Source organism: Suricata suricatta, chromosome 17, assembly GCF_006229205.1.
Source record: "Suricata suricatta isolate VVHF042 chromosome 17, meerkat_22Aug2017_6uvM2_HiC, whole genome shotgun sequence".
In the NCBI taxonomy this organism is placed as follows: domain Eukaryota; kingdom Metazoa; phylum Chordata; class Mammalia; order Carnivora; family Herpestidae; genus Suricata; species Suricata suricatta.
Window position 1 is genome coordinate 39,877,320 of NC_043716.1, and position 14,897 is coordinate 39,892,216.

Sequence of the window (14,897 nt, forward strand, 5' to 3'; positions counted from 1 at the left end):
CCCTGACTATTGAAGAGTTAGGGAGGATTGAAAAAAAAAAAAGCTACTTAGATCATCATCGAGATTCAAAAATGGCCTGTATAGGGGCGCCTGGGTGGCTCAGTCGGCTAAGCGTCCAACTTCGGCTCAGGTTATGATCTCATACTTCGTGGGTTCAAACCTTGTGTTGGGCTCTGTGCTGACAGCTCAGAGCCTGGAGCCTGCTTTGGATTCTGTCTCTCTCTCTCTCTCTCTCTCTCTCTCTCTCTTTCTCTGCTCCTCCCCTGCTTGTGCTCTGTCTTTCAAAAATAAATAAATATTTTTTTAAATGGACTATATATTAGATCATAGTATTGTGTTGATATTCCATTTCCTGATTTGATCATCCTCCTGTAGGTACATAAAATCATGTTTTGGAAATATTTAGGGAGGAAGACCATGATCTCTGCAACTTACGCTAGCAGTTTAGTAAAACAAAAATCTAAGAATAATACTATGTCAAGTATTATATTAGATCTACATATGTATAAAGAAAAAGAACTTAGAGCAAATATTGGCAAAATGTTAAGAATGAGTGCATCTAAGTGATAGGTATGTATCTAGGTAGGTATATGGAGTTTATAATATTCTTGCAACTTTTCCGTAGGACTGAAATTTTTGCAGGTAAGTTTAAAACTAAAAACAAAAGCTAACAGGTAGCGTCTTTTAAGCACCGTCCAAGGGAGCTGGGCCCCCATTTTTCTGTCCCCTTGTTTTCTCTCAAGCATCCCTGCCCCCATTCAAGAGTCCGGGTTCTGTTTACTAAACAATGAGCTCTCACCGCCTGATTTCATCAATTATAAATGTGCTCGCTACTCACCACAGGCCAATTTGTGACGGACTGTGGCTTGTGGTGAGAGTAGCACCATCCAAGTTCACCGCAGTCTTGAGTAGAGACGAGGATCAGGGCCAGACACAGGGCTGCGGGGGCGGCAGGGCACCCAGGCAGCCCTGCCACCTTCCTGTTTGTCAGCCAAGCTGGGCTTCGGAGGGCAGTGGGCAAGGGGGTCACTGCTCAGGCGGGCGACTGACACCAGGCCAGCCTGGTCAGACCTTGTGCAGCCAGGGCTGGAGGCTCCCCCAGGACCTGGGGCGTCCCCACTCCTGGGAACTGAAGCAAACATTCTGGCTAGCCCTGCTTTAAGTACCTTATGGATGTAAATTCATTAAAAAAAAAAAAAAAAAAAACCGAGGGCACCTGGGGCTGACTCTTGATTTTGGCTCAGGTCATGATCTCACCGTTTGTGAGATCGAGCCCCGCCCTTCGGGCTCTGCGCTGACGGCTCAGAGCCTGCTTGGTATTCTCTGTCTCCCTCTCTCTCTGCCCCTCCCCCCTCTCTCACTCTCTCAAAAACAAATAAATAAACATTTAAAAAACAGACCTAGGAATAGCTACTGTTATTATATCCATTTTGCCATATTCTACATAATTTATGCTACTAGATACTGTGAACGTTTAACTGCCATCTAAGGACACCAGCAACCGTTTCACTGCTCCCTTACTCACCTTCCTACACACGGTGTGGATAATCTCTTTTCTCTGTGTAAGAGTGCTCATTAGCTCCTGCTGCCCATTTATCAAGTACAAATCCTTAATCTGTATACAGTTCGCTTTCCTACCTAATTTCCTTTGTCTTGGCCTCCTTCTTTGGGGAATAGCCCTTTCCCTACCTGCAACACACCGAGTTCAGGAGGACCTGACTCCACCTTGCCTTGCTCCAGACTGATCACGTGACCCAGACCTGCCCAATCAGGTCGTTGATCCCTGGCCCCACGGTGATTGGCTTATGGAGATACACGTGACCCATCAGAGCCAATGAGGATCTATTATGGGTCTTCTCTCTGAACTCCTGGGAAAAGATCTCTCCTAAAGTTGGGGTGGCTGACTCAGGGGCTGCTGGCCAGTGCCATGCTGTACCCTCTCGACTTCCAAGTTACCACTCCTAATATTCCAACTCTTACCCCCCTTCCCCACACACACATTCTTCCTCCCACCAATAATACCACAGCACTCCAGGGTTTGTGCGGTTTCTCAAATTTTTGGAGTTGAAAGCTGCCTTTCGCCTTGTGGCTTCCCTGGCCACAGTGAGGGGCTGAGTCCTGGCTGCTTTCTGCGGATCATGGGGAAGGCCCTTCCTTCTTGGTCAGTTCTCAGAGTGCAGATTCCCTGCCTCGCTCTTCACCACAGGAAACGAGAGACTCAGGTCGTGGCCCTAAATACATGAGAGACGGCTGGTGGTGAAGCAGAGCTCCAGAGTCGGGGCTAGAAGACTTTGGTGAGAATCTAAACTTTGCCATTTACTAACCAAGCACCATCAGGCATGTTAGTCCATCTCTCTGAGGCTCAGTTTCCTCATCAGTAAAATGGGTTCTGCTGAAGGCTAAATGGAGTGTAGTCTTTAGAAGCATTCTCTGGACTGCGGAGCACCATGCGTCCTGACTATTATCTAAACAGAGACAGAAATGAGTTTCTCCTCATTGAGCTTCTGGTCACCGTGAGGTGGGTGACCGAGCGTGGGTCTTTGAACATCCAGGTGTGACTGATTCTATACCTGTGGGGCTCTCCCAGCCAGCATCACATGCATCGGTACCCGCCATCAGAGTTTGCAGAATGGGTGCGTGAATGAGAATTGCGTCAGAATACAAATGGAGATGTTGCCTTGCGTAAGTTAGTGTTCCTCCAAGGGACCATTCTTGCCGCAGGAACATCGCACAGAATCCAGAAATTCTGAACGGAGATGGTGTGAGGGACTTAAAGCAACTTGGGACTCTCTCCTCCCTAAGAGTGGGCAGGAGAGTCATGGGCCTGTGGGGGTGGTCATTCAGTCCCAGGAGATCATTCTTACCGAAGGGAATTTAAAGGAAGGTGGGAGATAAAAATCAAGTTGCACATTGATGATAGGTGCTGTGCTTGCTCAGTGGACCAGTCACATCTGCCATCACGGAAGTCATGAGCTAGAGAACCCAGCAGTCTAAAATTACATCCCCAAGACTTCTGAGGACATGGGAACGGGGGGGGGGGGGGGCTTGGTTAAAAATGTGAATTAAACCCCAAGAGCTTTCTCAGCCCGTCAGACCCCGTTTCTAGAGACTCTGTCCTTGACTCTTGCTGCTTCCCCCATAGGCTGCTCCAAGTCTGAAGGCTGCCCCCCAACCCCCTCCTCCAGCTCCAGTCGTGGGAAGGGGAGCCCTTGAACAGCAAGCCAAGCCCTGTTGGACCTGGACCCAGATTCCCATCCAAGGGGTGGTCTGGGCAGTGGCCAGCCGAAGAGTGGTAATTACTTCGAGGTGCAGGGAGCTCAGGTGGGCCCCCCCAATCCCCCACATCCATGTAGGCAGTGAATGGCCCTGAAAGAGATGGGGTCAGCAGGCGCCTGCTCACCCCTTGCTGGGTTCCCAGGCCCCTGGAGCCCTGTCATAATAGGAGCCATTTGCCCCATAACCAGTGGGTGACCAGGTTTTTAATCTCAGAGGCCCCTTGGATCTCAGCTGGGAAGTGGGATTTGTCAAATGGGGAGGGGAGGGCCTGTCTGGGAATGCCAGAGGGCCTCCCAGCAGTAGGGGGTCGTCCTGGGGCAATATGTCTCTGTTCCAGACCAGCCCCCCATCTTCTCCCTCCAACGGCCCCTAACCCCAGAAGTTGATTCTGCAGCTGAAAGTAAATGAACAGCTGAATTCGAAATCGGGATGGCTTATTTCATACTAACTCAGGGCATCAAATTGGGGTGCCTCTTTGCTTGACCCTCATCCTTCCTCCTTTGAAACTTCCTCGCTGTCTTGGTCCCTATCAACGACCGCCCTGTAAAGACCCCTCCACCTGGTCATTGAAGAAGCTGCCTCCTGGCTGTCAGGAAGGGTGAGAAGAATACTGGGCCCAAACCTGCCTACTCTCTGCCACAACTTTGCTGTGTGACCTTGGGCAAGTCGCTTCTCCTCTCTGGTCCTCAGTTTCAGTAGGGGGACAGACTTGGGACTCCTTGAGTATGCTTGCCAACGGTACCTGTGACCCGAATCTTCTTGTCCTCAGGTTACAGGGAAGAAGACCCCGTCTGGGAGAGGGGGCCCGGTTGTCTCCGACCTCACAGCAAATTGGTCCGAGGCCAGGATCCGAAGCCAGGTCTCTCCTCCTCCACTGCCTGAGCAATTTCTCCACTGAGACCTCCAAGCAAGTCTTCCAGACTCAAGGTAGGGAGCTGAGATTTTAGTGCCCAGGCTCTCATGCCTTCCCCGTGGCTTCTGCCGCCTGACCACTTAGCATCTTTCCACCAAAGTTATCCCTCCGGTCTCCGCTTTCCCCAACTTCTTTCCCCCCAGTTTCACTGAAAAATAATTGACGTTCACCGCTATATAAGTTAAGGTGTGACGATTTGGTTTGCATACATTGTAACCCGATTACCTCCCTAGATCCAGCTAACAATGATCTTATAGAGACCCACTAAAAAGAAAAGGAAAAACAAATGTTCTCCTTGTGATGAGAATTCCTAGGATCTACTGTCTTAACGACTTTCCGGGATGTCCGACGGCGGGGTTAGGCTGTAGTCAGCACGTTGTATGTTCCGTCCCTGGTACTTCTTTGTCTTATAACTGGAACCTTGTGCATTTTGACCACATTCCTCCATTTCCCCCTCCCACGACCCTCCGCCTCTGGTAATCACGAGTCTGGGCTTTTTCTCTCTGAGGGTTTCCTTTTTCTTTTCAGATTCCTCGTATGAGCGAGATTGCATAGTATTGGCCTTTCTCTCTCTGGCTCATTTCACTTAGCACAGTGCCTTCAAGGCCCGTCCGTGTTGTCATAACGGAAGGATTTCCTCAGTTTTTATGGCTAAAGAATATTTCGTTCTATATATACGCCACATCTTCTTTATCCCCTCACCCACCGTTGGACACTTTGGTTGTTTCTGACCACGGGGCGCACATACCTTCAAGTTAGTGTTTTCATCACCTTTGGATATAGATCCGGAAGTCGGATTGTGGAATCATATGGTCGTTCTATTTTTAATTTTTTGAGGAACCTACATACAGTTTTCCATAGTGGCTGCACTAATTTACATTCCCACCGACAGTGCACAGGGATTCCCTTCTCTCCACATGCTCACCGGCATCTGTTATTTCTCGTCTTTCTGATGATGGCCATACTCACGGGCGCGAGGTGGCAGGCCACCGTGGTTTTAATTTGCATTTCCCTAATGACTAATGATGGTGAGCGTCTTCTCGTGGGCCTTCGGCCTTTTGTATATCTTCTTTGGAGAAATTTTTATTCAGTTCCTCTGCCTGTTTTATAATTGGGTTATTTGCCGTTTTCTTTTTCTGCCATAGAGTTATATGAATTCTCACTAAACTGTGGATATTAACCTCTTACAGATATGTGGTTCGCAGATTTTTTTTCCTCCCATTCTGTAGGTACCTGAACTTTCATGGCATGCATAAATGTTTGACCTTGAACCTCAGTTTCCTTATCTGTAAATGCAGCTTCCTTAGGTCAAGACCCTCGGTACCACTTCCTCAGAGAAGTCTTCCCAGACCACCCCTCGTGAGCCAGAGCCTGTCACCCTCCCAGGGGTCAGACTGTTTGGCCTCTTCATTTGTTTACCGTCACCCGTCTCCCTACTTGAATGGAGGCTCCACCAAGGTGGGGGTTTTATCTGGTGCTTTTGCCATTTTATCTGCACCCCCCGCCCAAGACCATGGTGGCAAACACAGTGCTCGGTACGTGTCTTTGCGGAGGGATTTGTTCCGTACGCTGTATGAACAAATAAAACGATTTGCGAAGCAACACAGCAACCATTTGCGGCGTGTTTACTGTGTGCACAGCCCCAAGGGAGGTCAATTATCACACCCATTTTACAGCTAGGGAGATGGAGTCCTAGGGAGGTTGAATCACCCGCCCCCCATCCTATGGGCTGGCCTTGAACCTCTGTGTACCTTATTCTAGTGTCCAGCTCAAGAGTGCCCTCCAACTCAAGGGATTTACACCCACAGAGCTTCTCCTGGCCTTGCTGAGAGCCGGACCTCGGCCACCAGAGACGCCCCTCGCACATCTGGCCCTCTCCTCGGCCTCTCGCTCTTACCAAGGGGGAAAAACACTGAGATCGCCACGTGAGCCCTGAGCCCAGAGCCCTGGATTCTTTTCCTCTCATGGGCAAGGGTCCAACATTGAAAACAAACACTTTAAAATAAAAGCCATATTAAAAAACAGAACGCAACTTTCTGCCTTAAAATATTGTGAGCCAGGGGCGCAATTAGCAATTATGCTGTATTTTATTATGAGAAGATGGAATTCTAATTGGACTGATTTGAATTCCACACACCTCCACAGATTGTTTTGGGAATTAAGGTATCAGTTGTATCGGTAATTATGGTTTACCATTAAATTACCCCCCCCTCCTGAAAACTGTTAAATTGTCTGACGGTGCTTAAATTTAGCTCAGACCCATGTCCTATGAACCCTGCGCAAGTCAATACAAGCCACCCGGAAACCACTGGGTGCCCTGTGCCAGGAGGTAATTAGGGGTTGAGGTTTCCAAAATTTCACCTGAGACAGCAGGGACAAGCCTTGGGCTGCAGGATGCTCACGTGGAGGGTTTGGACGTCCCCCAACCCCCGCCCCCCACCAGAGCACTGTTCTTAGATCTTGCCCCACTTTGCTGAGCTGCAGTAAGATTCTGGAAGCCTGTGTGCTCTCAGAGGGCAGGCGATGCTTTGTGATACCAGCATAGCGGGAGCCCTGGGGCCAGGAGGGACAGTGTGGGGGCTCAAGGGCATTGCACACAGACAAACCTCTCTCTGATGTTTTCATGAACGCCACACCGACTGTCAGGACCAGATGGGAGGGAAGTCTGGTTGTTGTGACGTCAAAGAGTTTTCTATAGGGACCTTTAGATGCTTGTGGGTTGCTTTGATGTGTGAAAGGCCTTCTCCCTCTCTCACCTCCGTACCTTGGTTCTGCTGTTTCTTCTACCCAGAACGGTGTTTCCCCATCGAGGTTCGGTGATCCTACACATCCTTGAAAGCTGGGTAGAAAGTCCACGTTATGGAAGAAGTTCTCTCGATTTCTCTACCGAGACAGACCTGTCCTTCCTCTGGCCCTTCCAGGTTTGCCCCCGTGGTCTGGGCCGTGCTCCGAGTGGCTGGGCGCTTGTTTTCACACCTGTGCCCTGGCCGCAGCCCTGAGATGTCCCACCTAGGACAGCCCGTCGCACGTGCCGGATCCTGGCAAGACTCACAGGGTGTGTGTTAAATGGAACACAACTGCTTCCCGCCCCTGCAAAAAAATTTTTTTTTCCGTTTTTCAATATTCACTACATGCCAGAGGGTTTATAAACCATGTTCTGTATTCCCCCCAACCCCTAGGAGAGGTTATTCTCTGTTTTATGAATGAGAAAACAGGCACAGAGAGGTTAGCTAACCTGCGCACAGTCATATGCTTATGAAGCAGGGCAGCTGGGATTCGAACTGGGCCAGCTTAGCAACATAGCCCCAAACATGAAGCCGCCATGACAGATTCCCTCTGCTGCTGTCCCTCGGTCTGGTAGTGCCTTGAAAGGAACCAGCCGAAAGAAGAGGAAGTATTTTCTATTTCAATGACTCCCCTTACCCACAGAAGATTCGATGGGCCATTCCTTTCTTGTGAATACAGAACCAAGAAGTGGTAATAGGAAACTGGTTTTTTAATGTTTTATTTATTTTTGAGAGAGAGAGAGGGAGACAATGTGAGCAGGAGAGGGTCAGAGAGAGAGGGAGACAGAATCTGAAGATAGGCTTCAGGCTCTCTGAGGTAGCTGTCAGCACAGAGCCTGACATGGGGCTCAAACCCACAAACTTCGAGATCATGACCTGAACTGAAAGCTGGACACTCAACCAGCTGAGCCACCCAGGTGCCACGTAATCTGGCTTTTTAATCTTATGGTGCAAAGGAACCAATTTAACTGTGGCCTCCTTGACATGACCTGGCAGAGAAAGGCTAGGACAAGCCACAGACATAAACTATGGAGGTCACCCTCCACAGAGGGAAGAAGGAAGAGTTAGGGAATCCTGCAAAAGGGTACAGTCTTTGTGGAAGAAAAGGATCACAGGCATGGATTGCTCCTTCCGGCACCATCAGCGGTCAACACATGGGCTTTGATTCCAGTCCTGGTGCCACCATTGAGTAGCTGTGTGACCTTGAACAAGTCACTTGACTTCTCTGATCCTCAGTTTCTTCAGCCTCAAAAGTAAAAAAGTGCTTACCTTGTTATTGTGAAGACTGAGGGAGATAATGAATATAAAGGGTCCCATATAAACTTGACATTTGTCAAGGGTTCAAGAAATATTAGCTATTTTGTGTTGTAGGAATCAAGGCCTCCTCTCGACTGGCACAGACCATTGCAAGAGGCTCTAGTCCACCTCTGCTCCCTATGTTCCAGCCACACCAAGCAGCCTCAATGACCTGAGGTTCTGTCCCCACACGCCTTTATGCACGCTCCCTGCGCCTTCCGCCTGGGTCGCCTTTCCCCGCCTTCTACCCGCTTGAATCCATCTACTTGTGTCTCAGACCCAGCTAGACAGCGGCTTCTGTGTGACGTTGTCCTTGCCAGGTCTGCTGCTTCCCTGACCCTTAGCCCCTGTAGTCTGGCCCTGGCCACCGTGCAGATTAAATAGGAGGGTGTCTGAGACGGTGCCTGGCATGGAGTGGGTGCCCGTAAATGACAAATGTAACTGAGAGGTCACTTTCCCATCTGCCTCCCTCCCTGCCCGGGGCCTGGCTGTTTCCTTTTCCCTTCATTCCAGCACCGGGGGGCAAAGGGTAACACATGGCACACTCTCAGTAACTGTTAGACATTTGTCATTTGGCAGGGGGGTGGGGGGCCTGCTCAGCATCCCACCCTGGGGAGTGGAATTGGCCTGGAGTCGGTCTGGAGGGAAGGGATCCTACCACAGAAGTCGGTGGGGCCACATCCTCTACCTCAGTCTGGGGTTGGACCTGTAACCCAGTCTTGGCCAATTGGATGCTCCCCCATCTTGCCCAGAGCTCGCACTTGGCAGTGAGCTCACAGCAGGGGCCGTGGTGGCCAGCAGGGGTGGTACCTGCGCAGCCTCCTAACCCAACTTCCTGAGATATGACGCTGGCTGGTTTTCTGTCCCCTGGCCCATTTCATCACAGTGCCCAGCCTTCCTGCAGACCTCCCGTACCCACTGATACCTTCCAAGGTAACTCCTCAGCTGCTTTTTTTGTTTGTTTATTTATTTTGAGAGAGAGAAAGAGAGAGAGAGTTCGAGCAGGGGAGGGACAGGGAAGGGATAGAGGACCTGAAGCAGACTGTGTGCTGACAGCAGAGAGCCCAATGTGGGGCTCGGACCCATGAACCATGAGATCATGACCTGAGCCAAAGTCGGACGCTTCACTGACTGAGCCACCCGGGAGCCCCACGCCTTTGCTGTTTCCCAGCCAGCGTCACTTCCTGTCACTTGCGACCAACACCCTGATTGGCGCAGAAAGAGTTGGATGAAAAGCTGAAGTTGATCGACACGCATTTCTGAGCTGAGTTGGGCACCACGGTGTTCAAATGATGTGTAAGATACAGGCAGTGCCGCCAGGGGAGATGAACTACATGTGAGCCCCTCAATGAGACAAGGAAGTGAAGCCGAGCTTAACTGGGCCCTGCAGACACTTGGAGAAGACACAGAACGCTCATCGCTGGGACCATCACAGAGTACAAAATCGGGGAGGCTGTGGCAACAGGAGGCACCGGGGCAGTATTGCAGATTGGGGACTTGGGTGGAAATGGTTGAAAATAGCCGAGCGAGGTTGAGAGGAAGGATTGCCTGCTAGTGGGTAGTGCTTGGGGGGAAACATGGCCCAGAACAGAGAAGGACCAGCCTCAGAGAAAGCAGCCACACCCCCCATTTTATACCCATTTTCACCCAATGGGGAGTCAGGGTGTAGCTGTTACCAGTCTAGGGAGCCCCTGTTGTTTTCCCTCTGACTTCTCTGGCAGGGTAGCCAAGGGGTCATGAACTTCACTGGAGCGGATGGACAGTCAGACACAGCTGGACCCCAGGGCCCAGTTGGCTGGGGTGGAGCAGTGATTCTGAGGGTGCTGCCCTCCAGTGACAGCATGGCGGCTTTCCAGCTTCCGGTGAGAAGCAGGCTCTGGAGGCAGGAGCTGCGGGCCTGAGGGGCCAGAGGAGAAACACAACGTTACCTGGTTCGGGGCCCTCCCTGGCCGGTACCAGTTTATCCCAGGAGTTTTCAGACTCCCAGTCCAGCCCTCTCCCTCCCCTGTCAGATCCCAAGGCCCCACCTCACTGTCCTCCCACCAAAGAGACCCTCTGACAGGGCCACCTTCTGTCCTCTTCTCTGTGGTGTAGCCAATGGGAGGACGGCTTGGGGGCCTTACGTGAGACTCTGCAAGGGCTCCCGGATCCCTGGGACAGCACCGACCTGGGGACCTTTGTTGTGTTAGCAAAATGGAGACCCACATGCCCTGAGTGGCTTATCCTAAGAACACATGGATTCCTCCAGAAGAAGAGAAACCCCCGCCACCCTCCCCCCAACCTGGCGAGGACTTGGATGCGCTGAGAGGGAGATGGTTTCCCCCAGAGCAAATTCCGGCTGCCCCTCCTTAGCCTGTCACCGAGGGGTCATCTGTGCCACAGAAGACAAAGATGACATGAAGCCAAAGACGGGAGTCTCTCCCATTTCATGATAAGCTGGTTCAGCAAATCCTGCTAAAGGCGCTCGGAGGAGTGGACACAAACTGGGGGCTGGGTAGTGACAGGTGCGAACATCTATAGAGGGAACAGAGACAGAAGGGGAGGGAGTCCAAAATCTAGGATGCCTGCTCTTCCAGAAAGTACCGACACTGGAGGCAGGAGGGCTCTCCCCTCACCACCTCCCTGTGTTACCCTTCACCTGCCCCCACCTGGAGCTGCTCCCAGGGACCTGCTCTCCTGATCCCCCAAGGTCATACCCTTTGTGTGTGGGCGGGGTCGTGCAGTGCACACATTTGATGAGCTTCTCCTTCCAAACTGTAAATCATCAGACATAACCCTTTTGGAAAGCAATTTAGCAATAATACCAGGTGACATAAAACCGTTCATAGCCTTTGGCCCAATAATCTTCCTCCCGGGAATTAATCCTAAGGAAATACTTCATCAGGAAGAGAGAACAATTCTATATCTACAAAGACATTTACTGCGATGTTATTTATGATAGGGAGAAACTGAAGACCCCCTTCTCCAGCCAACACAGGGGCATGGTCCTGTAAGTGCCGCCCCGAGTCCAAACGGCAATGTGGAAAATTCTGGAACAGCCAGAAACAGTATTTAGAAATTAAAGGCATGTGGAAGAAGAAGAAGAAGAAGGAGAAGGGGAAGGGGAAGGGGAAGGGGAAGGGGAAGGGGAAGGGGAGGAGGAGGAGGAGGAGGAGGAGGAGGAAGGGGAAGGGGAAGGGGAAGAAGAAGAAATGGGAAGGGGAAGAGGAAGAAGAAATGGGAAGGGGAAGGGGAAGGAGAAAAGCGCACAGGACTGTACATTTGCCATGATTATTACAGCGCTGACAGGTCCGTGCATGTGGAGGGGTGAAGAGCGGCCAGAAGCTGGATAAATGAAAATAGCTCTTGTATCCCATGTTGGAGATGGGCAGGTGGCTGCACACGGCCTCTTCCATGGCCATAGATCCTACTGGGAAATCATTTGTGTAAAATTGGAGTGTGTCACCTTTGCTTTTGGCTTTCTTGAACACCGGGCCGGAGGGGACGCAAGAGCCTCGGTTCCTTGCCCTAAAGGAAGGTACCACGCCCCGTGCCCCAACCCCCCCCTCCACGTCCCCTGCTCCCCAAGGCAGCATCTCCGCTTTGCCTGGAGCTCTCCGTGGCAGACAGAGACTTGGGGCCGCTTTTTCATGATCATGATTCAAATGAGGTGTTGAAACCGATCGTGAAAAAAATAGCGCCGCCCGCACGCGGGCCTGCGGGGGCGCGGGGAGCGCCGGGGCGGCTGCAGCGCGCTCCCCGCGGCGGCCGGGCCCTGAGCTCATTTCCTGGGGCGCGCGCGCCGGGCTATTTCGGCCTCGCGCTGTGCAAACAGGACAATTTTCTGCGGGCCGAGAGGCGCCCAAATTACAATCGTATCGCACACAAATATCCGCCACGCCAGGCCTCCGGAGGCAGGGAGGGGCCTCTCGCCCGGCGCTGGGGGGCTGCTCGGGGTCAGGCGGGGCCCGCACGGAGCGCCCTTCCTCCTGGGCTCCTGAGGGCCTCTGCGCGCTCCCTCCTGCAAGCAGGAAGGGGGACACCCCCCACCCCCACCCTCATCCTCGAGATCGTTCCTATCTGGCTATAGTGCAAGAAAACCTTGCCCTTCCCAGGGTTCTGCCTTGACTCGGGCTGCTTCAAAGCACCGAGGACGAAAGCCACTCCTTCATCCCAGCCATCGAAGGGTTCAAAATCGTATCTCCTTCCTCATAAGCCTCAGTGCCTTTCCAACACCCCTGGAGAAAGGTCCTGTATCCTTCGGCGGACAGAGCACCGGTGTCCCGGCCGCGGCTCCCTGGCCGGAGTTAGCCCCCCACGCCCCACGGCGCTCCAGGCCCTGACAGCACACAGACCTTTCCCTGATTTCGTGGCTTGGCATTTGCCTTTCCGCTTTGCCTACCTATTTCCTGTTCTCTGCTTCCTAGCAAACTCTTATACGTTCTTCAAGACCCAGCTCACACATCCCCTCCACCGTGGAGCTTTCCCTGCCCTCCAGGCCCAGGCAAACCCGTGCCCTTCCTGGCACCCTGCGGAAGTATACGGTATGTCTCCCGTCCGGTAAATGGTTTGCTTGTATGCCTGTGACACGCTGTCCCTTTGTTCACAAATATTCTCGCCTCCTCTCTGGACAATTCTACTTCCCTGACCCACTGGCCTGCTCAGGCTTGCCCACGTGACTTGAGCTGGCCAGTAAAGTGGCGCGTGTGAGTCAGTGGGGAGTGGAACCTTCCAAGCCAAGGATGGTTCACTAAACTCTCTCTTCCCTCTGCTATGAGGACAGCAGTGCCCCAGCCAGGAATCTTGCCTCCCGCCTGGCACCAGAGTGAAGACGGTGTGGAGTGAGGCGGGAGCTGACACGTGACACACAGGAAGTGTGAGAGACAAATGAACTCGGTGGTGCTTGAGGTCTCTGAGACCTGGAATCCTCTGTTACTGCAGTGCAAAGCAGCCGATCTTGACTTTTACAACCTCTGCTCCCTTCCCAGGCTTTGCTGTGGCAAAATCAAGACTCTCCTATGACTCCTACTGCAGGGCAGGCTCTCAGCCCAGGTTCTTGGAACCGCCGATGTGGAGAGCTAAGGTGTGTTGCATGTTGATTGTGTGTTAGGCCCTTGCCAGGCATTAGTGCCGCCTCATCCTTTCAACGGCACTGGGCGGGGAATACTCCCATATAGAACTTGCAAAAGGGGGGCGCCTGGTGGCTTATGGGTAAAGCGGTCCTACTTTTTTTTTCAGAGAGATAGAAAGCATGCAAGTGGGAGAGAGGGGTGCGGGGGTGTGGGCAGGAGAGAGAGAATCCTAAGCAAGCTCCATGCTCAGTGTGGAGCCCAACTCAGGGCTCAATCCCACCATGACCGTGGGCTCATGACCTAAGCAAAATCAAGAGTCAGATGCTCAACCGACTGAGCCACTCAGGTGCCCCCAAAGTCCTACCCTTGATCTCAGCTCAGGTCTTAATCTCAGAGTCTTGAGTTCAAGCTTCACGCGGGGCCCCACACTGGGCGTGAAGCCTACTTTTAAAAAAAAACTTGCAAAAGAGAAAGGGGCTCAGAAGAATGTTCGGGGCTTGCCTGAGATCTTAACGTCCAGAGAGATGGAGCTCGGTTTTGAGCTGGAATCTGTCTGATGCCAGAGATCTCGGACTTTCTGCCATTCAATCGCGCGTGCGTGCGTGCATGTACATGTTTGTGTGTGTTTGTGTGTTCCCACTCCACTAGCACTTCCTGAAGGCATTTCCGGAGGAGGAGGACGTGTGGACCTCGAGAGCAATGGCGAGGCTGTAACTATCGTTGAAGCCTGTTTCGACCCCAAGGGAGATCTTCATCATCTCCGATTTCCCATTCATCAGTCACTCACCAGAGATTTATTGAGTGTCTGCTGTGTTCCGGGCACCATCTTATGTGCTGGGGACACAGGAATAAACAGAGCAGGTAGAAATCTCTGTGTTAAACTAACCTGTAATGACGAAGGCAGATCAGTGGTTGCCAGGGGTGGGGGGCGGGCTGGGAAAGGGGAGAAGGGGGATGGCTGCGAGTTTTGGGGGTAATGGAAAATGTTCGGTAACTTGGTAGTAGTCGTGCTTTCACAGGTATATACATCCAACAAGCCTCAGACATGTACATTTGAAATGGATGCTTATTTATGTAATGATACCTCAGTTAAGTTGATTCTAAAAAAAAATCTTTGCTCTTACATAGAAACATTCTACTGTGCAAAACAGAAGATAAACACATAGATAAATAAAACACGTATCGGAAGGAGGTAAGAGATGCTGAGAAAATAAGTCAGGGCAAGGGGATCAGGAGTGCTCGGGGTTGCAATTTAAGATGAGGGGGTCCTGGGGCGCCTGGGTGGCTTGGTCGGTTAGGTGTCTGACTCTAGATTTCAGCTCAAGTCATGATCTCACAGTTTGTGAGATGGAGCCCTGAGTCAGAGCCTGCTTGGGATTCTCCCCCCGCCCCATCTCTTTGACCCTCTCCCTCTCTCTCAAAATAAATAAATAAACTTAAAAAAAAAAAAGGTGAGGGAGCCACCCTGAGTAGGGTGAGTGCAACTACACCCTCTTCTGGGGCACTGCGCCCCCAGCCTGCAAGCCTTTTTGAAGCCACCTGTGGAGAAAAGGCCTGGAGAGATTCATTTTCAGG

General features: G+C 51.7%; 1 long non-coding RNA gene across 1 annotated transcript; it reads left to right on the forward strand.

The window, feature by feature from the left end:
- The first annotated feature begins 3,520 nt into the window (after positions 1–3,520).
- LOC115281538 lies at positions 3,521–6,132 on the forward strand. The gene is made up of 3 exons (XR_003904367.1): positions 3,521–3,874; positions 4,046–4,203; positions 5,951–6,132. It is a non-coding gene; the product is annotated as an uncharacterized LOC115281538 (long non-coding RNA).
- Positions 6,133–14,897: the final 8,765 nt, after the last annotated feature.